Source organism: Coregonus clupeaformis, chromosome 15 (assembly GCF_020615455.1).
Source record: "Coregonus clupeaformis isolate EN_2021a chromosome 15, ASM2061545v1, whole genome shotgun sequence".
Taxonomy (NCBI): domain Eukaryota; kingdom Metazoa; phylum Chordata; class Actinopteri; order Salmoniformes; family Salmonidae; genus Coregonus; species Coregonus clupeaformis.
This window is the reverse complement of record NC_059206.1, coordinates 4,024,665-4,036,702: the sequence shown is the minus strand read 5'-3', so window position 1 is coordinate 4,036,702 and position 12,038 is coordinate 4,024,665.

Here is a 12,038-nt window from a genome sequence, read left to right as displayed (position 1 = left end):
CACAGTTCCAAAGTCTTTGTCCTCAGGCCTGGAGGGAAGCCAAAGTAAGAGTGGGAAAGCGTCCTTTACTGGTTCTAACAGCAGACCTATCAGCTCGCTGCCAGCTCTTAGCAAACTGTTGGAAAAAATAGTGTTTGACCAAATACAATGCTATTTCTCTGTAAACAAATTAACTACAGACTTTCAGCATGCTTATAGAGAAGGGCACTCAACATGTACTGCACTGACACAAATGACTGATGAGCTGTTTTTGTCTATTAATGTTCTGTATTATGTCATGTTTCATGTTTTGTGTGGACCCCAGGAAGAGTAGCTGCTGTTTTTGCAACAGCTAATCGGGATCCTAATAAAATACCAATACCCACTGGGCACAGACGTCAATTCAATGTTGGTTCAACGTAATTTCATTAAAATGATGTGGAAACAATGTTGATTCAAGCAGTGTTGCTTAGTGGAAAGCTACTGCCACACAGTTCCAAGTTACTGCTACACAGTTCCAAGTTACTGCTACACAGATCCAAGTTACTGCTACACAGTTCCAAGTTACTGCTACACAGATCCAAGTTACTGCTTCACAGTTCCAAGTTACTGCCTCACAGTAGGAGAAGCACCAACCCCCCCCTTGACTCGCGGCTCCAGCAGCGCGCCGACACCGGCCTCCGGGACGACCCGGAGGACGAGGCGCAGGACGATCCGGGTAGCGACAGTGAAATTCCTGCAGTAAGGAAGGGTCCAGGATGTCCTCCACCGGCACCCAGCATCTCTCCTCTGGACCGTACCCCTCCCACTCCATGAGGTACTGAAGGTCCCTCGCCCGAAGTCTTGAGTCCATGATGGCTCGTACAGTATACGCCGGGGCCCCCTCGATGTCCAGAGGGGGCGGAGGAACCTCTCGCACCTCAGACTGCTGGAGCAGACCTGCTACCACCGGCCTGAGGAGAGACACATAGAACGAGGGGTTAATACGGTAATCAGGGGGGAGCTGTAACCTATAACATACCTTGTTCAGTCTCCTCAGGACTTTAAATGGCCCCACAAACCACGGACTAAGCTTCCGGCAGGGCAGGCGAAGGGGCAGGTTTCGGGTCGAGAGCCAGACCCGGTCCCCCAGTGCATACACCGGGGCCTCACTGCGGTGAAGGTCGGCGCTCGCCTTCTGTCGCCTGATGGCCCATTGCAGCGTCCCAGGTCTCCTCCGAGCGCCTAAACCATTCATCCACCGCAGGTGCCTCGATCTGGCTATGATGCCACGGTGCCAGGACCGGCTGATAACCTAGTACACACTGAAACAGAGACATGTTAGTGGAGGAGTGGCGGAGGGAGTTTTGGGCCATCTCTGCCCAGGGGATGAAAGCTGCCCACTCCCCCGGCCGGTCCTGGCAATAGGACTGCAGAAATCTACCCACATCTTGGTTAACTCATTCTCTCCACCTGCCCATTACTCTCGGGGTGAAAACCTGAGGTCAGGCTAACCGAGACCCCCAGATGTTCCATGAACGCCCTCCAGACTCTCGATGTGAACTGGGGACCCCGATCAGACACTATATCCTCAGGCACCCCGTAGTGCCGGAAGACGTGGGTAAACAGAGCCTCCGCAGACTGTAGGGCCGTAGGGAGACCGGGCAAAGGAAGGAGACGGCAGGACTTAGAAAACCGATCCACAACGACCAGGATCATGGTGTTACCTTGTGACGGAGGAAGATCCGTCACGAAGTCCACCGATAGGTGTGACCACGGCCGTTGTGGAACGGATAGGGGTTGTAATTTCCATCTGGGCAGGTGTCTAGGTGCCTTGCACTGGGCGCACACCGAGCAGGAGGAAACATAAACCCTCACGTCCTTAGCTAAAGTGGGCCACCTGTATTTCCCACTAAGGCAGTGCACTGTCCGACTGATGCCAGGATGACCAGTGGAGGGTGACGTGTGGGCCCAACAGATCAATCGATCGCGGACATCAACCGGAACGTACAGACGCCCAACTGGACACTGGGTGGGAGTGGGCTCCGTACGTAACGGCCGCTCGATGTCCGCGTCAACCTCCCATACCACCAGTGCCACCAGGCAAGAAGCCGGAAGTATGGGAGTGGGATCCGTGGACCGCTCCTCTGTGTCATACATCCGGGACAGTGCGTCTGCCTTAGCGTTCTGGGAACCTGGTCTGTAGGAAAGGGTGAAAACAAAACAGGTGAAAAACATGGCCCACCTTGCCTGGCGAGGGTTCAGTCTCCTCGCCGCCCGGATGTACTCCAGATTACGGTGGTCAGTCCAAATGAGGAAAGGGTGTTTAGCCCCCTCAAGCCAATGCCTCCACGCCTTCAGAGCCCTGACAACAGCCAACAGCTCCCGGTCCCCCACATCATAGTTTCGCTCCGCCGGGCTGAGCTTCTTCGAAAAGAAAGCACAGGGGCGGAGCTTTGGTGGCGTACCCAAGCGCTGAGACAGCACAGCTCCTATCCCAGCCTCGGACGCATCCACCTCTTCTATGAATGCTAAGGAGGGATCAGGATGAGCCAGCACGGGAGCCGAGGTAAACAGAGCCTTCAGGTGACCAAAAGCCCTGTCCGCCCCAGCTGACCACTGCAGTTGCACCAGTCCTCCCTTCAGCAAGGAGGTAATGGGAGCCGCTATCTGACCAAAGCCCCGGATAAACCTCCGGTAGTAGTTGGCAACCCTAAGAACCGCTGCACCTCCTTTACCGTGGTGGAGTCGGCCAATTATGCACGGCTGAAATGCGGTCATTCTCCATCTCCACCCCTGACACGGACAGGCGGTACCCTAGGAAGGAGACGGACTGTTGGAAGAACAGACATTTCTCAGCCTTGACGTATAGGTCATGCTCCAACAGTCGACCAAGCACCTTGCGCACAAGGGACACATGCTTGGCGCGTGTAGCGGAGTATATTGGAATGTCATCTATATACACCACTACACCCTGCCCGTGCAGGTCCCTGAAAATCTCGTCTACGAATGATTGGAAGACTGATGGAGCATTCATCAACCCGTACGGCATGACGAGGTACTCATAATGCCCAAAGGTGGTACTAAATGCCGTCTTCCACTCATCCTTCGGATACGCACCAGGTTGTAAGCGCTCCTGAGATCCAATTTGGTGAAGAAGCGCGCCCTGTGCAATGACTCGGTCACACTGGCTATGAGAGGCAGTGAGTAACTGTACTTCACAGTGATCTGATTTAGCCCACGATAGTCAATGCACGGGTGTAACCCTCCATCCTTCTTCTTCACAAAAAAGAAACTTGAGGAGGCAGGTGAAGTGGAAGGCCGAATGTATCCCTGTCCCAGAGATTTGGAGACATATGTTTCCATAGCCGCCGTCTCCTCATTTTGACATTTTAGTCATTTAGCAGACACTTTTATCCAGAGCGACTTACAGTTAGTGAGTACATACATACTTTTTTTCATACTGGCCCCCTTGGGAATCGAACCCACAACCCTGGCGTTGCAAACGCCATGCTTTACCAACTGAGCTACATCCCTGCCGGCCATTCCCTCCCCTAGCCTGGGCCAATTGCGCGCCACCCCATGGGTCTCCCGGTCGCGGCCGGCTACAACAGAGCCTGGATTCGAACCAAGATCTCTAGTGGCACAGCTGGCACTGCGATGCAGTGCCTAGGCTACTGCGCCACTTGGGACAGAGGATACACGTGACTCCTGGGAAGTGCTGCGCCTACCTGGAGATTTATCGCACAATCCCACTGTCGATGGGGTGGTAGTTGAGTCGCCTTCTTTTTACAGAAGGCGAGAGCCAAATCGGCATATTCGGGGGGAATGTGCGTGGTGGAGACCTGGTTTGGACTCTCCACCGTAGTTGCACCTATGAAACACCTACACACCTCCCTGAGCACTGACGTGACCATCCCTTGAGAGCCCTCTGTTGCCACGAAATAGTGGGGTCATGAGAGGCCAACCAGGGAAGCCCCAACACCACAGGAAACGCAGGAGAATCTATCAGGAAGAGACTAATTCTCTCCTCATGACCCTCCTGCGTTTTCATCCATAGTGGAGCTGTGACCTCCCTAATCAGGCCCGACCCTAAAGGACGACTATCTAAGGCATGTACAGGGAAGGGCACATCAACATGAACAATAGGGATCCCTAATCTACGTGCAAATGAACTGTCAATAAAGTTCCCAGCTGCGCCTGAATCGACTAGCGCCTTATGCTGGGAATGCGGGAAAAACTCAGGAAATTCTATACAAACATACATGTGCGCAACAGGGAGCTCTGGGTAAGTCAGGTGCCTACTCACCTGGGATGATCCACCAGTGCCTTGCCTGCTGCCTCGACTCCCTGGGGAACCTCCCCAGCACCGACCAGCAGTGTGCCCTCTGCGGCCACACTTGGTGCAGGAACCGGCCCCCCCTCTGGTCACCCTAGGAGCAGCACCTCCGAGCTCCATAGGGGTAGGGTCGGAGGTGCTGGGGGATGGAAGGGAAAGACCCTGATCCGGACGTCCGCAGGTGGCCAACAGGTTATCCAGCCGTATAGATAGATCCACCAGCTGGTCGAGGGTAAGGGTGGTGTCCCTGCATGCCAGCTCCCGACGAACATCCTCACGTAGACTACACCGGTAATGGTCATTCAGGGCCCGCTCATTCCATCCCGCGCTGGCCGCCAAGGTCCGGAAGTCCAGTGTGAAGTCCTGTGCGCTCCTCTTCCCCTTGTCTGAGGTGGAACAAGCATTCCCCCTCCACTCTCCCCTCCGGTGGATGATCGAAATCCTCATAGCAAACCAACGCTGCTTCTTTTCCTGCCCATTTGGCGTTGGCCCACTCAAGCGCTCTCCCAGACAGACAGGAGATGAGGGCAGACACGCTCTCGTATCCCGAGGGAGCCGGGTGGATGGTCGCCAGGTAGAGCTCCACCTGGAGCAGGAACCCCTGGTACCCGGCAGCCGTCCCATCATATGCTCTCGGGAGCGAGAGCCGAATCCCACTGGGTCCAGGTGACGGAGGGGTGGACATTGGTGTGGGTTGACCTGAAGTTGCTGGGGTTGTGGGAAAATCCCTGCTCTCCCATCGCTCCATGGTCTGCAACACGCGATCCATCGCAGTGCCCAGATTCTGGAGCATTGTCGCGTGCTGCTGGACGCGCTCCTCCACGGGTACCGGAGGACTGGCTGCACCTGCTGACTCCATATTAGGTGCGTGTTTCTGTCAGGGTGTCAAATGTGCAGCGGTAGGATGGAGTCAGGCGCAGGACACAGAACTGAATACACAACGTACTTTACTCAGAAAAAACTAACACTAATTTCCACACAGGGAAAACACACCAGCTCACAAAAACATATGACACAACACAACGAACAAACACCCACAAAACCATGTGGGAACTAGAGGGTTAAATAGGGAAATAATCATCATACAATGGGAACCAGGTCCGGGTGGCCATTTTATTAATTGTTCAGCAGTCTTATGGCTTGGGGGTAGAAGCTGTTAAGGAGCCTTTTGGTCCTAGACTTGGCGCTCTGGTAGCAGAGAGAACAGTCTATGACTTCGGTGACTGGAGACTTTGACAATCTTTTGGGCCTTCCTCTGACACCGCCTAGTATATAGGTCCTGGATGTCAGGAAGCTTGGCCCCAGTGATGTACTGGGCCGTATGCACTACCCTCTGTAGTGCCTTATGGTCAGATGCCGAGCAGTTGCTATACCAGGCGGTGATGCAACCGGTCAGGATGCTCTCGATGGTGCAGCTGTATAACCTTTTGAGGATCTGGGGACCCATGCCAAGTCTTTTCAGTCTCCTGAGTCTTGGTGTGTTTGGACCATGATAGTTAGTTGGTGTTGTGGATTGTATAATATACAACTTGTACCGTTTTTTTATGAAACATTTAATTATTGATCATATTTGACTGTGTAAAACCTAGCAGTGCTACTTTTTTCTCTGAGAGTGAGGCGGATATATACAGTGCATTCGGAAAGTATTCAGACCCCTTGACTTTTTCCACATTTTGTTTAGTTACAGCCTTATTCTAAAATTGATTAAATAGTTTTCCCCCCCGTCATCAATCTACACACAATACCCATAATGACAAAGCAAAAACAGGTTTAAAAAAAAAAAAAAATCACATTTACAGAAGTATTCAGACCCTTTACTCAGTACTTTGTTGAAGCGCCTTTGGCAGCGATTATAGCCTCGAGTCTTCTTGGGTATGACGCTACAAGCTTGGCACACCTGTATTTGGGGAGTTTCTCCCATTCTTCTCTGCAGATCTTCTCAAGCTCTGTCAGGTTGGATGGGGAGCGTCACTGCACATCTATTTTCAGGTCACTCCAGAGATTTTCGATTGGGTTCAAGTCCGGGCTCTGGCTGGGCCACTCAAGGACATTCAGAGACTTGTCCCGAAGCCACTCCTGCGTTGTCTTGGCTGTGTGCTTAGTGTCATTGTCCTGTTGGAAGGTGAACCTTTGCCCCAGTCTGAGGTCCTGAGGGATCTGGAGCAGGTTTTCATCAAGAATCTCTCTGTACTTTGCTCCGTTCATCTTTCCCTCGATCCTGACTAGTCTCCCAGTCCCTGCCGCTGAAAAACCTCCCCACAGCATGATGCTGCCACCACCATGCTTCACCTTAGGGATGGTGCCATGCTTTCTCCAGACGTGACGATTGGCGTTCAGGCCAATGAGTTCCATCTTGGTTTCATCAGACCAGAGAATCTTGTTTCTCATGATCTGAGAGTCCTTTAGGTGCCTTTTGGCAACTCTGCCATAAAGGCCTGATTGGTGGAGTGCTGCAGAGATGGTTGTCCTTCTGGAAGGTTCTCCCATCTCTACAGAGGAACTCTGGAGCTCTGTCAGAGTGACCATCGGGTTCTTGGTCACCTCCCTGACCAAGGCTCTTCTCCCCCGATTGTTCAGTTTTTATTTATAATACATTTGCAAACATTTCTAAAAACCTGTTTCCGCTTTATCATTATGGGATATTGTGTGTAGATTGATGAGGAAAAAATATAATTTAATCCATTTTAGAATAAGGCTGTAACTTAACTAAATGTGGAAAAAGGGAAGGGGTCTGAATACTTTCCGTATGCACTGATAGCATTTTGCAACAAAACATCATTATTTGTCTCTCTAAAATGAAACCTAGTGATAGATTTCAACAAATACTGCATATGTCTGTCATTTAACAAAACCATGCCAGGATCAAATGGGGATAAAAAACACAAATCCCTTTTTTAAGTTCTTCTAACAATAAAAGCCAATTTACCAAAATGTATGAAAATTGATATATAGAGTTTTGGAATGAAACTCTTCATATTGCACCTAATCCATAGACCACCATGAGTTCCTCAGACAGACTTGACTTTTGGTCTGGAAGTTGTTCTGCTAGGTAATCTCATTCAGGGCCAGGGGGCAGACATTGCCTTCTAGGGTTGGGGGGAAGGGGAGTGTCGTAGGTGGCATGGTGTGTATACAATGGGGGACCGTGCCTTTCCTCCCACGCATCACGACTTTGGAACTCCCAAAGGCTGCTCAGACTGTTGAGGCTGTTAAAGCCGCCCAAGAACCTGCCCGCTTAAACCTATCACCTCCTCTCTTCTCCAGACCATTTCCGGAGACCTTCTCCCTTAACTCACCTCGCTCATCAACTCATCCTTGACCACTGGCCATGTCCATTCCGTCTTCAAGAGAATGAGAGTTTCACCCCTCCTCAAAAAACCTACACTCGATCCCTCCGATGTCAACAACTACAGACCAGTATCCCTTCTTTCTTTTCTCTCCAAAACTCTTGAGCGTGCCGTCTCTATCCAACTCTCCTGCTATCTCTCTCAGAATGACCTTCTTGATCCAAACCAGTCAGGTTTCAAGACTGGTCATTCAACTGAGACTGCTCTTCTCTGTGTCACGGAGGCTCTCCGCACTGCTAAAGCTAACTCTCTCTCCTCTGCTCTTATCCTTCTAGACCTATCTGCTGCCTTTGATACTGTGAACCATCAGATCCTCCTCTCCACCCTCTCTGATTTGGGCATCTCCGGCGCTGCTCACTCTTGGATTGCGTCCTACCTGACAGGTCGCTCCTACCAGGTGGCGTGGCGAGAATCTGTCTCCGCACCACGTGCTCTCACCACTGGTGTCCCCCAGGGCTCAGTTCTAGGCCCTCTCCTATTCTCTCTATACACCAAGTCACTTGGCTCTGTCATATCCTCACATGGTCTCTCCTATCATTGCTACGCAGATGACACACAATTAATTTTCTCCTTTCTCCCTTCTGATAACCAGGTGGCGAATCGCATCTCTGCATGTCTGGCAGACATATCAGTGTGGATGTCGGATCACCACCTCAAGCTGAACCTCGGCAGACGGAGCTGCTCTTCCTCCCAGGGAAGGACTGCCCGCTCCATGATCTCGCCATCACGGTTGACAACTCCATTGTGTCCTCCTCCCAAAGTGCAAAGAACCTTGGCGTGACCCTGGACAACACCCTGTCGTTCTCCGCTAACATCAAAGCGGTGACCCGATCCTGCAGGTTCATGCTCTACAACATTCGCAGAGTACGACCCTACCTTTCACAGAAAGCGGCACAGGTCCTAATCCAGGTACTTGTTATCTCCCATCTGGATTACTGCAACTCGCTGTTGGCTGGGCTCCCTGCCTGTGCCATTAAACCCCTACAACTTATCCAGAACGCTGCAGCCCGTCTGGTGTTCAACCTTCCCAAGTAACTCTCATGTCACCCCGCTCCTCCGCACACTCCACTGGCTTCCAGTTGAGGCTTGCATCTACTACAAAACCATGGTGCTTGCCTACGGAGCTGTGAGGGGAACGACACCTCCTTACCTTCAGGCTCTGATCAGACCCTACACCCAAACGAGGGCACTACGTTCATCCACCTCTGGCCTGCTAGCCCCCCTACCTCTACGGAAGCACAGTTCCCGCTCTGCCCAGTCAAAGCTATTCGCTGCTCTGGCACCCCAATGGTGGAACAAGCTCCCCCACGACGCCAGGACAGCGGAGTCACTGACCACCTTCCGGAGACACTTGAAACCCTACCTCTTTAAGGAATACCTGGAATAGTATAAAAGTAATCCTTCTACCCCCGTTAGAATGGGCAAAACAAGTGACCTAAGTGACTTTGAGCGTGGTATGATCGTCGGTGCCAGGCACACCGGTTCCAGTATCTCAGAAACAGCCAACCTCCTGGGCTTTTCACGAATGACAGTGTCTAGGGTTTACCGAGAATGGTGTGACAAACCAAAAATATCCAGTCAACGGCAGTCCTGTGGGCGAAAACAGCTTGTTGATGAGAGAGGTCGAGTGTTGTTCTAGAGGCAAAGGGGGGTCGACCCTGTACTAAATGGGTGTATCTAATAAACTGGCCACTGAGTGTATATGTAAATAATAAAACAATTGTTTTCTAGTTTATCTTTTACTTTATGCACTTTGAGATTATTCTTGTATAAGGAAAAGCACTTTACAAATGTAATAGATTATTATTATTATTATGATTTGCTGGCTCCTCTCTCCGTGTCTGATGGTCCAGAGCTCCAGGCAGTGTTACGTTCCAGCATTCCTCTGCAGTTATGTAAGGCTCTGGGGCTGGACACTGTCCACAGGAAGGGGCCTCGGGGCTGGAGAGGGGCACAGAGAGACAGGCAAGAGAGTACGCGTTAATGCATGCTTGCTGCTAATTTACACACACATTAATGGGCTATAGACTCGTTCTATGGCACTCATTCGAACACACCCTCACATTCACACATGGATATGTGCCTGAGCTGTAGCTTATGGACACTCATGTTTATATGCATTCTTTCTGTCTCATTCATGTTTACACACTTACATACTCTTACTGTACTAGACAATTGCCAACATGCCCACTGTAAGGTACTCTAAAGAAATATAAATGTTTTGTATGGATGACTTTATCGTCTGTGTCAAAGGTGTTATGATGACATAATCAAACTTTTGTTTAAACAAAGGGAAATGCCCATAAAATCATTATCCTGCCAGTCATGCACAACAGAATGTCTAAATCATCGCCACATCATAAGCCCTACAGATGATGATGGAGGTGTATGGATTAACAGGTAATCCTGTCCATTGAATGGAATGGTTTTCAACATAAATCAGGATTTGTGTTCAATGTAAATGGTTTGTTAATGACTCGTGGTAGGTAGCAGGGGGCAAGCCCTGTCTTGTCCCTCTCCATGTGTGTCTGCGTGGGCTGTAGGGTGGCCTGGTCGGGGCGTTTGCTTCCTTAGGGCACGTGGAGAGAGAGAGAGGGTATAACCTCCTCTCTGCTACTGACTGTATGCCTATCGTCTTCTCACAATGATGAGCTCAGGGAGCTGGTATGTAGTGGGATCTTATGCAACCACAGACCACAAGACCACCATCCCACTAACAGCCCAACCCAAGACGCAGTACGCGCAGACAGACACACACACATAGAACATCTCCCACACTCTCATAAATGTGAGCTTAGATAGCCTAACCTAGAGAAATTAATAATATAATAATTTATTAAACTTATAGAGCGATATTCATTACAGAGAAAAAAATCTTAAATTGATGGTATTGTTAACGAAATTGTGGTTGATTTATTTTCTGTCGTTTTTTAAATCACTCCAAGCTGTTGTCAATTAAAATCCATGTTGTATGCCTCCACCCACTGGTCCATACACTGAACTGCACTTGTTGTCGGTCTGAAGAGGTGCAGCTGAAGCAAACGGTGAAGATTGTGCAGCACTGGGCTTGTATTGAGACGGCTGCATCAAAGACAAGGCGAGTGCTACCCTAAGCAAGTTTGTTCTTTAGTTACATACTTTAGTTTCACCCCCTTTGACTTTGGCATTTGCACAATTCCCAGACGTTCACCCAACATGCTATGCAATAACACTGTTTCCTTGTCAGTAGCTACCTCACAATTCCCAGACGTTCACCCAACATTCTATGCAATAACACTGTTTCCTTGTCAGTAGCTACCTCACAATTCCCAGACGTTCACCCAACATTCTATGCAATAACACTGTTTCCTTGTTAGTAGCTACCTCACATACATTCTATGTTATTTCATTTCCACCTTTCAAGATTCACGAGGTGAGTTGTGTAGCTTGTGTCAATGATAGAGATTGGGATAGATGCTTCTTGACTTCGCAAAAGCCTGTTTTTCTATCAGTTTCAAAATTAAATACAAATGTTAAATCACAATCACACTTGCCAAATGCATAGATAGCTACATTTGATAATTTCCATGTTAGCGGAGACTGCATTCATGGTAAATGCTGCTGCATATGTTGGCTCAATCTGAAAATTACCTTTACATTTCTAGCGCGCAATTAGTAACGCTTCAGCAATACAGATTCAATAGAGCCTTTAGGCAGTGTGCTGGCAGCACCTGCCCACCGAGTTCTTACACTCTTTGGCCTGCATTTTTCTTTCTGTGAAAGAGATGCATTTATAAGAAAATATAAATGTTTCCCTTTCCTTTGACTCCATCTCCAGTTGTCCAGTATGGCAGCCCTTCTCTTTCTGGGAGAGGACCTAACATGCCCCATCCGGTGCTCCTCTCCTGCAGCCACAGCTTCTGCAGGCCCTGCCTGGGGGAGACCTGGAGGGAGCAGAGAGGGATCAAGGACTGTCCAATTTGCAGACGCAGGTCCTCCAGAGACCATCCCCGTACCAACCTGGCTCTGAGGAGCATCTATGAGACCCTGCTGAAGGAGTGGAACAGTAAGGACACCCAGGGCCCCACAGAAAAGACCAGAGAAAAGCCTACCAAGAAGGGACTCTGACAGGGTAAACAACCTGGTTCCAAGTGCCCACATGGTGTGTGTAGCCTCCACTCCCAGAGGCTCGGGTTCTTCTACCTGGAGGATGAGTGTGGTGTTTGTGGAGTGTGTGTTGCAACAAAACTGTCATCAAGGCAAAGGGTGGCTATTTGAAGAATCTCACATATAAAATATATTTTGATTTGTTTAACACTTTCTTGGTTATTACATAATTCCATTTATGTTATTTCATAGTTTTGATGTCTTTACTATTATTCTACAATGTAGAAAATAGAAAAACCCTTGAATGA